The sequence below is a fragment of the Zingiber officinale genome, chromosome 4A, assembly GCF_018446385.1.
Source record: "Zingiber officinale cultivar Zhangliang chromosome 4A, Zo_v1.1, whole genome shotgun sequence".
NCBI classification, from domain to species: Eukaryota; Viridiplantae; Streptophyta; class Magnoliopsida; order Zingiberales; family Zingiberaceae; genus Zingiber; species Zingiber officinale.
In genome coordinates this window covers 152118637-152127741 of record NC_055992.1, presented here as the reverse complement: position 1 = coordinate 152127741, position 9105 = coordinate 152118637, and the positions used below count along the sequence as shown (strand labels likewise).

The following is a 9105-nucleotide window of genomic DNA, read 5'->3' as shown; positions in this document are numbered from 1 at the left end:
TGATATAAACAACATAAATCCAAAGACATCACATATAACAATGATGTAAGTATCATGAATCCAAGAGCATGTATCACACATGTAAGGCAACTAATCTAGTAGAGTAGAGCACTATAGATAGGCATCTCTATGAACATATATACACATGGCAAGAGATAAAATATCCAATCCTGAAGTAAAGCAACTAGCAGATGAAGCATGTGATAGGTATCAACTAGCTAAGACCAGGGAAGAAATAATCTACTATCTACCACTAGTAAATATATATAAGCTACACATATCATAAGACATTATCAAAAGATAAGTCAAAGAGTACCCGCCTCCAATAGAAGGTACAGTCAATCCAAATCCGAAGCCGAGACGCCCGTCTCGAAACAGAGTCCTGCGTTAAACAACATATATATTTTTTATTTAGCTAAATCCCAAGAATAGCCAAATAAAATCCCTAAAATCAAATTAGGGCAAAACCCTAATCATCATAACCACAACTTACCTAACTAAACCTAATGGTCGACTAGGGTTAGTTACCTAATCCCTAATCACCAATTTGATTAGAAATCCAAACTTAGATTAGATCCAATAGTTAACTAGGGTTAATTGCTTAACCCTAATTATTCCATTAGATTAAATCTACGTAAATAAATCTAATCATATCATAAACCTAAATTAACTAACCTACAGCAAGATCAAAACCATACCTCAATTCCACAGCTACTGTGGCTGTTGGGACAAGAGGATTGTTGCTGCCGAGACCAAGATGAGTTACTGCTGAAGCCAACCAATCCACAAAACAGGACAGAACAGAACCTATTTGGAATTCACTCCTCTGTTCGGATCAAACACAAGGAGATCATGGATTTAACCAAGTATTCCAACAACAATCTAATTCATCTTACCTTAATTCCTAGCTCTGATCTGTAGATCCACACGAAGAAGTGGTGTTGCCAGGAAGGGTAGTTGTTGCTGGAGCTAGACAACCCACTGAACAGCACCTCGCTGGATCCACTACACAATTCGGATCAAGAATTCAACACCATAGAAATGGAACAGAACCTCACCTTGCTGCTATCAATCGGATCAAGCAGGAATCCAGCAGGAAGACTACTGATCAAGCACAACCATAGCTCAAGAAACACCTCTTCAATTGAATCCCCATAGAACAGACTCATTGATCCCCTCCAATCCGTGACCTAATTCAGCCGTAAAGAAGAATGAGGATCAAGATCTGATAGGTTAAACATCTAGCACCAATGATCCGAAGGGGCAAAGCACCGGCAATGGATCTAGGGCATGGATAGCAACAAGAACGCAACCACAGCGAGAAAGAAGGTTTGATTGCTTACCCGTGGAACCCTAATTGTCTCTTCACGCCGGTGATCGGCGATGGCACAACTTGATCCAGCGGCACCGAACCTCGTTCCTCACCGTGCCCTAGCCACCAAAGGGTCGTCGGATCATCCGTGAGAGAACAGAGAGATCAGAGTGAGAGGAAGAAGGGTTCGGCAGTATCGGAGCTCAATGGATGTCGATGCCGGGGAAGAAAAATCACCGGAGCTGGAGCATCCCTCGCGTCGGCGTCGCTTGTTCACGAGAGAGGAAGAGCAGAGTCGGGGGAAGGAGAGGGTTCGGGCAATCGGCGTTTTAGGAGAGGAAATAAGGAAAAAGAATTTATATAATAAAAACATTTCCTCACTTAAACGGGTATCCCAAACAGACTTTATTTGTACCCGGAATTGATCCCCTCAAAACTAGTCGTACGAGCTCCGAAGAATTCCCAGAAAATTTCTAAAAATTCCGAAAAAATTCTATAAGGCTATTTTCTCAAATAACCCTATTAATTAAATTTTCCAAGATCTCACACAAATAATAGCAGTGACTCCGATGGGGAGGATACTATTAGACGTGCCTAAGTGTATACCATTACTTGACACTAAGTCCATTAATAAGATTATGCCCCTTCCGATGGGGAAGATCACACGCTCTTAATTAATTTCCTATAGTCATCCTAAATGGAAGTTTGATCTAGTGATCCGAAAATAAACTCATCCAATATGGAGGAAGGCACTCAGAGCCAACGCGCAAGTTTGTTTGCATCACTTACAAACCAGTAATAGAGACCGTGGAATTTATTAAAATAAATCTCTCTCCCACTTAGTTATTTAAAGTGAGAAATTTTAAGTTATCCTAGCATACATCACATGCATACACACACATCACAGTAAATAAAAGCAATAAATATGGAAATTATTTTCCAAGTATTATGGCCTTTTCCTGTTACTGTCCTCCATGTGCTATAACCCTAGCTGCTGCCATCTTTAGCCACCGCCATCGGGTCGAGTCATCGCATCCATCTTGCTTCTTATTCCGCTGCGCCTCTGGTGCTTCAAAAGTACCACGCCTCACAAGAATCCGATCCGCGACAAAAATAGAATTTTACATATATCGATCCTATATTCCACAAGGGAATGTACATGTAATCTAGATCGAAAATAAAATTCTAAAATTCTAAGGCTAATACAGCTCCTGCTGTATTAGTTACAAGCATGCACACACAAAAATAATGCCCTTGACATGTCCAAGGGTCCAATCACACACAACATCTATAAGCCATAATAGTTGGAGCCTGCAACCACAAAGTTAGCATATCCTACTATTATCCTGCCTAAATTATGTATGACATGTGCATAACCTAATTTGAAAACCAAATACACAGAGGCAAACCCTAGCTCTGATACCAATTGTTGGTTAGTCCTAAGAAAATCGTACCGGTTCCACTGTACAAAAATTTTGTACAAGTGTCGAAACTTTCCTTAAATAACCTATTGTGTTCTTTTAGAAGTTAAATTAGGAATCGCAGACGGAACTTAACATCATTGATTCCAAATTTAACTTATCTGTTCTTAATGGTTTAGATTTGGATCGCAAGCGGAACTTAACACTATTGATCCAAATCCACCTATGTTATTAATTTCATTAAATATTAATTTCCAAAATTGGCTTTCAGGACTGCATGGCGAGGCACATGGCCTTCTTGGATATGGGAGCAACCACCACCGCCTAGACAAAGCCTTTTAAGGAAAGCTAATATTTAATTTCCTTAAATAACTCTAGGTTAACCAAAAAGAACAATCGAATCACAAATTCTAAAAACAAAACAAAAAGAAACACATCTTCGAAACAAATCCAAAAATCTAGAATCTAATGCCTCTTGTGTTTGGTATTTCCAAAAATAACTATACAAAGAAAACTAGTATGATACGAAAAACAATTACTAGTTATACCTTTCTTTGTAAGCAAATAACCTCTTGATATTCTACCGTATTCCTCTTCTTATCCCGGACGTTGTGTGGACAACGATCTACCGAGATGAGAATCCACCTAAGCCACCTTCTTCTCCAAGCATGATTCGGCCACCACAAATATTCCATGAATAGATGTGGTTCGGTCACCACCACCAAGCTCCAAGGGATACTTCCTTTCTCTCCTTCTTCTCCATGCTAAAATCCGACCATCTTCAAGCTCCATGAGATTACAAGGTCTGGCCAATGAAGAAGAAAGAAAAGGAAGAGGGAAAAATAATAGGGCCGGCCACCACTAAGGAAGAAAAGAGAAGAAGAAAAATAATAGAGTTGTACACTATGAAGGCACCTCTACCTCCTCTTTTATATTCCTTGGTCTTGGCAAATAAGCAAATTTAATTAAAAACTTCCTTAATTCTTTTGCCATGAAAAGGAAAATTTTATTTAATTAAAAACAATTTTCCTTTTCATTATTACATGGCTGGCCACTTATTTCCCCAAAATAAGGAGAGTTTTAATTAAAACAAAAATTAAAACTTCCTAATTTATTTCCGAAAATTTATAAAAAAAAATTCTCCAATAATTTTTCCCTTCATGGTGGGTTATAAAAAGGAAATTTTATAAATTAAAATCTTCTTTTAAACATGTGGATAATTTCCAAAAAGGAAAGTTATCTCTAAAAATTAAAATCTCTTTTCAATCTACAAATAAAGAAAGATATCAAATCTTTTCTTAATCTTTTGTAGAAACTAATAAAAGAGATTATTTAATTTTTAAAACTCTCTTTTAAATTATGATCATGGTTAAAAAGGAAAGTTTTCTCAAAATTAAAATCTCCCTTCAATCTACAAATAAGGAAAGATTTCAAATCTTTTCTTAATCTTTTGTAGAAAGCTATAAAAGGAAAATTTTAAATTTTAAACTCTCTTTTAAAAACATGATATCCTGTAAAGCCCGAAAAATTCCCGAATTTATTTTAGAATTATTCTATGATTTTTCTGGAATTTTTAGATATTTTTCCGGAATTTTCCGAGTAGCGGAAGTAGCAAAAATAAATTAATGTAACCAGCCTAAGCGAATTGAACCTGAGATTCTAACTAATGTTGGATAATAGAACCCAGCAGGGCCGTGCTGAAAGGAAAGGGATTCAATAATATTTATGTTAGGTTTGGGCGGAAATTACCACTTAATATAAATAGGAGGTTCAAGTGGGTTTGGTTTATTTTAACTTAGTTTTGGTTTGGAAATCTCTCAACCAAAACCTCACGCCACTTTTTCTCCTCTCCCAAAACCTCACGCCGCCTCTTCTTTCCTCCTCCTTCTCTCGGCGCCCTAGCCCAAGGTCCCTAGGTTCATCTTCCGGCGACGACTCCAACACGAAAGAGGTTCTTCTCCGCGAGAGGAACGCGAAGACGTGATCGGATCGTCGAGAGGATCATCTCCACCGGAGTTCTAGCGAATAGAATCGTAAGAAATTACGATCAAGAGGTAAGAAACCCCTCACCTGCAGTATAATAGCTTCCGGTTGAGTTTTTATACTTTAGTTAGGATGTATGCGGATTTTTATCGATATCTAGGGTGTATTTAACTCTCTTCGCAGATTAGGGACTTAGTCGAGCACCTTTAGATGGGCCGGGCATGTCTTCCCTCTTCAGATAGGAGGTTAGATGTTGTCGGGTGCCTAGAGGTGGTCTCCCTAATAGGGAGAAGAGTTAGAGCATCCCAGGTGTTCGATAAAATAGCTAGTTTAGTAAAAATGCACCATAGGCATTTGTAACAGCTCAGTTAGATACTTTAGAGGTATCTATTCAGTATTTTCAGTTTATTTCAGCTTATATGGATTAGATATCCAATGGGTGGGCTCCCACAGTCGCCTCTAGGTTTAGATAACCTAGCTCTAGGTTCAGATAACCTAGGAATAGTATGAAAAAGCATGTATTAGCTATTTCAGTATTTTATTTTCAGTGGCACTGTATTGTATTAGATATCCATTGGGTTGGACTCCCACAGTCGTCCCTAGGTTCAGACAACCTAGTAAACCCTGCTAAATTCGGGACTTGCAACCCCGGGTCTAGTAGGGATGCGCGCACAGCAAGTACAGTTGCCGGGCCCAACAGCATGTTTATTATTTTCACTTATTATGTACTAGTTTTCAAACTCAAAATCAGTTATGTTAGTTGAGTTGATTTCAGCTTCAGTTTAGTTTAGTTTAGCTCAGTATTATGTTTCAGTTCAGTTCTCTATGTTAGCTTTATGATTAGTTGTATGCTATGCCATGACTTGTTCAGTATGCCATGTTTCTATGATTGTATGCCATGCCATGCTAGCCTGTTCAAAATATTTTCGAATAGCATGTTTTCAAATCATAACTGCATCGTATGCATGATTTTGTGAGGTAGATGGTTTCTTACTAAGCGTTAGCTTACAGGTACTACTTTTCTTATACTGCAGATACAGGTAAAAGAAAAGTGGATTAGCAGTGGAGGCTGGAGGTCAATGCAGATGAGGATGGGTGTGTGTGGAACTGGAATGAAAGATCTCAGGGATCTAACAAGTTTTAATTATGCATTAGAACTCGTTAGCATTTACGTTCAGCACTTTCAGCTTATTAGTTTTGATACTTTCATTTTCATGCAATTTAGATTTGGAACGCATTGAACTATGAAAGAATGTTTTAAAATGTCAGTAATCATGTTAGAATGTTATTACATGTTGTTAGAATAGTTTATTATGCAGTAGGTAGTCGTTAGATTGTATTTTGGCACGCCAAAGTGCTGAAGTCTGATTTTCCGGGCGAAATCAGACTCTGATCGGTCTCCAGACCGATCAGAGCCTGATCGTGCCACTGGATCGGTCTGCCGACCGATCCAGACGGATACAGTATGCTACTGTATCCTCTTGGATCGGTCAGCCGACCGATCCAGCGCAATACAGTAGCTTCCGGAGAATTCCCAGGTTCCTGGATCGGTCTGCCGACCGATCCAGACATACCTGGATCGGTCTGCCGACCGATCCAGCTGGGGACAGAATCGTAGCAGGTCTGATCGATCCGTGGATCGATCAGCAGCTAGCTGGGAAGTAAATTATGAGTCCCTAGCTAAGTTGGGATGTTTAGTTTCCCCTCTTTAGCACATGTACACCAGCAAAGGAGGTCTTTAGACCTTTCTTATCAGCTGTCTTAGTTATAGTAGAGTAAAATTTTAATTAGCCCAGCTTTCCGCACAGTATAGTTTAGCACAGTACAACTGTAGCGATTCGCCTTATAGCCTAGTAGTAGAAGGCGGGTCTTTACAGAGTGGTATCAGAGCAGTGTTCCATACTTCCTACACACACATCAGCATTGTACCTGCAGCTTCCAAGTAAGAATACCTCTACTCTCTTAATTGTTCTTGTTTATAGTTACAGTTCATGTTATATGCTTATTGCCGGTTAGTACATGATAGTTTAAACATGATGTCAGAAATTATATAACTGTGATAGTATTAGTTATACATATGTTCTCTATGTCATTAGAAATGGCACGGGGCGCTTGACTAGAAGGGCACTAGCTCTGAGCCCCGGAGAGGCGGGCGGTTGATGCCTCCTCGGACCTCTGCATTAGTGGCTCGATTCTGACTAGGTGACGACGAGGAGATAGCCACCTTAAAGGCTAATCGGCAAAGTACCCCCACAGTCCCCGGAACCGAATTTGACAACTCCGGTAGTCTTAGAGGTTCCACCGGTCCAGCCTACAGCACCAGTCCAGCAGCTGAGCCAAGGAAGGAAGCCTATCTAATCCAGTGGCAGTGAGTCAAGCCAGAGAACTTCTCGGGCACTAGTGAACCATGGGATGCTCAAGCACAGTTCAAAACATCGGAAACACGATGGAGCTTACGGGTGGCGAGCACGGAAGGTGAAGTGTGCCTCCTACGCTGCGGAGATGCATGTGGTGGGAAAGGATCGAGCAGGCGCCCGTGAATCGGATGTCATGGGGGACTTGAGAGAATTCTTGAGGAGTTCTTTCACATGCGGGTTACAAACCGCCACTCTGACGAGTTCACGGAGTTTCGTCGGGCAACCTTTCGGTGGAGGAAGCGGTGAAGAAATTCAACAGGTTGGCTCGTCATGTCCGAGTTAGTCGGCAGGAAGGAGCGAGTCGGTTGATGCTCAAGATCTTGAGGCGAGATCGCGGTGAGCGTGGCGGGTGGCATTCATAGGCCACGGACACGGAGGAGCTAGTGGCGGTGCCTTGACCACGAGCATTACGAGAGCGGCATGAAACAGCGAAGCAAGTTTCCTCGAGTCCAAGGCCAAGAGCTCTCACACTCGAAGCAATGAGGCCACGGCTCAAGCGGAAGGGAACTCCAGCGTGCGCAGTCGGGGAGTGACCCAGGAGGCCATCTAGCAGCCAGTTATCAAAGTGTGCTACTTGGGAAATTCCACGGGGTTTGCCATGAGGCGCACGAGATGCTGAATGTGGACAAGAAGGGCACATGGCCAGCGGTGCCGAACAAGGCGGTCTTCCTCGACCACAGAGTTGATGCAGGCCGGCCAGCTCGATTATATCAGTCTGAGGCGCTCTAGAAGCCCACATATCGGCCGGGGCAGTTAAAGCCCCCGGCTATGGCGAATCGAGGATCTACTCACTCACGAGAGGGCGTAGCAAATGCCTCGGCAGTCGTCACAGGTCAGATTAGCATTTTTCGGTATAGTGCTACTGTTCTTTTGATCTTGGGGCAACCCATTCATATATAGCGAGGATGTTCTCCGAAAAATTAGAGGTACCCCAGAGATACTCATGATCGGTTTTGTGGCGCTACCTTGAGGAGAGATCATGGCGTCCAGCAGCTCGGCGGTGCAGGTCATTATAGCGAGGCGGAGGGCTCTTTTGCGATCGATAGTGCTAGAAATGACCGACTATGGCGTTATCTTGGAATGGACTTTTGGTCAAATCGGTGCCTCTATCGAGTCAAGTAAGCGAAAATCACGTTCCACCTGAAGCGGAAGCCGCAGTTCAATCGTCGGGAACCAAGGAGAAAGGCCAAGAGGTTTCTCTCAGTATGAAGGCACGGAATTCTTGGAGTCGGGATGCAGGATTCTTAGCACACGTAGTCGACACCTGTCGGGGCGAGGGACCAACGGCTAGAGGTTGAGTCGTTTGCGACTACCCGTGATCTTCACGAGCTACCGGGCTTAGCACCGACGGGGAGATTGAATTTGAGATAGAGCTCATCCGGCACAAATCCAATTTCAAGGCACCGTGCGCATGGCTCCATGAGATGAAGGAACTTGGGGAGCAACTCTGAGGAGCTTCTTGACAAAGGGTTCATACGCCCGAGTCACTCACCATGGGGAGCGCTTGTGTTGTTCGTGAAGAAGAAGGATGGAAGCATGCGACTGTGCATAGACTACAGATCATGAACCAGTCACAATCAAAAACAGGTATCCTCTTCCGAATAGATGACCTATTCGATCAACTGAAGGGGCATCGGTGTTCTCTAAGGTAGATCTCAGATCAGGTTATCATCGGGTAAAGGTTAAAGAAGGGGATATACCGAAAGCATTCGGAACCAGATATGGACACTACGAGTTCGTGGTCATGCCCTTTGGCGTGACCAATGCTCCAACTACATTCATGGATCTCATGAGCATCATGGAGTATTTAGATAAGTTTGTTATTGTGTTTATCGATGACATTCTTATCTACTCGAGAACTCGGGAAGAACATGCGAGCACACAAACTAGTATTGCGAGACACTTGACGAACCCGACTTTACGCCAAGTTCACGAAATGTGAATTTTGGCTAGATCAGTGTCCTTAGGTCAC

General features: G+C 42.2%; 1 long non-coding RNA gene across 1 annotated transcript; it reads right to left on the bottom strand.

Annotated features, from left to right (window-relative positions):
* Positions 1 to 321: 321 nt before the first annotated feature.
* LOC121973801 lies at positions 322 to 1633 on the bottom strand. Its single transcript, XR_006109763.1, has 5 exons — positions 1344 to 1633; positions 1059 to 1190; positions 897 to 996; positions 699 to 826; positions 322 to 382 (listed from the first exon to the last, which is right to left on the bottom strand). It is a non-coding gene; the product is annotated as an uncharacterized LOC121973801 (long non-coding RNA).
* Between the last annotated feature and the right edge of the window lie 7472 nt (positions 1634 to 9105).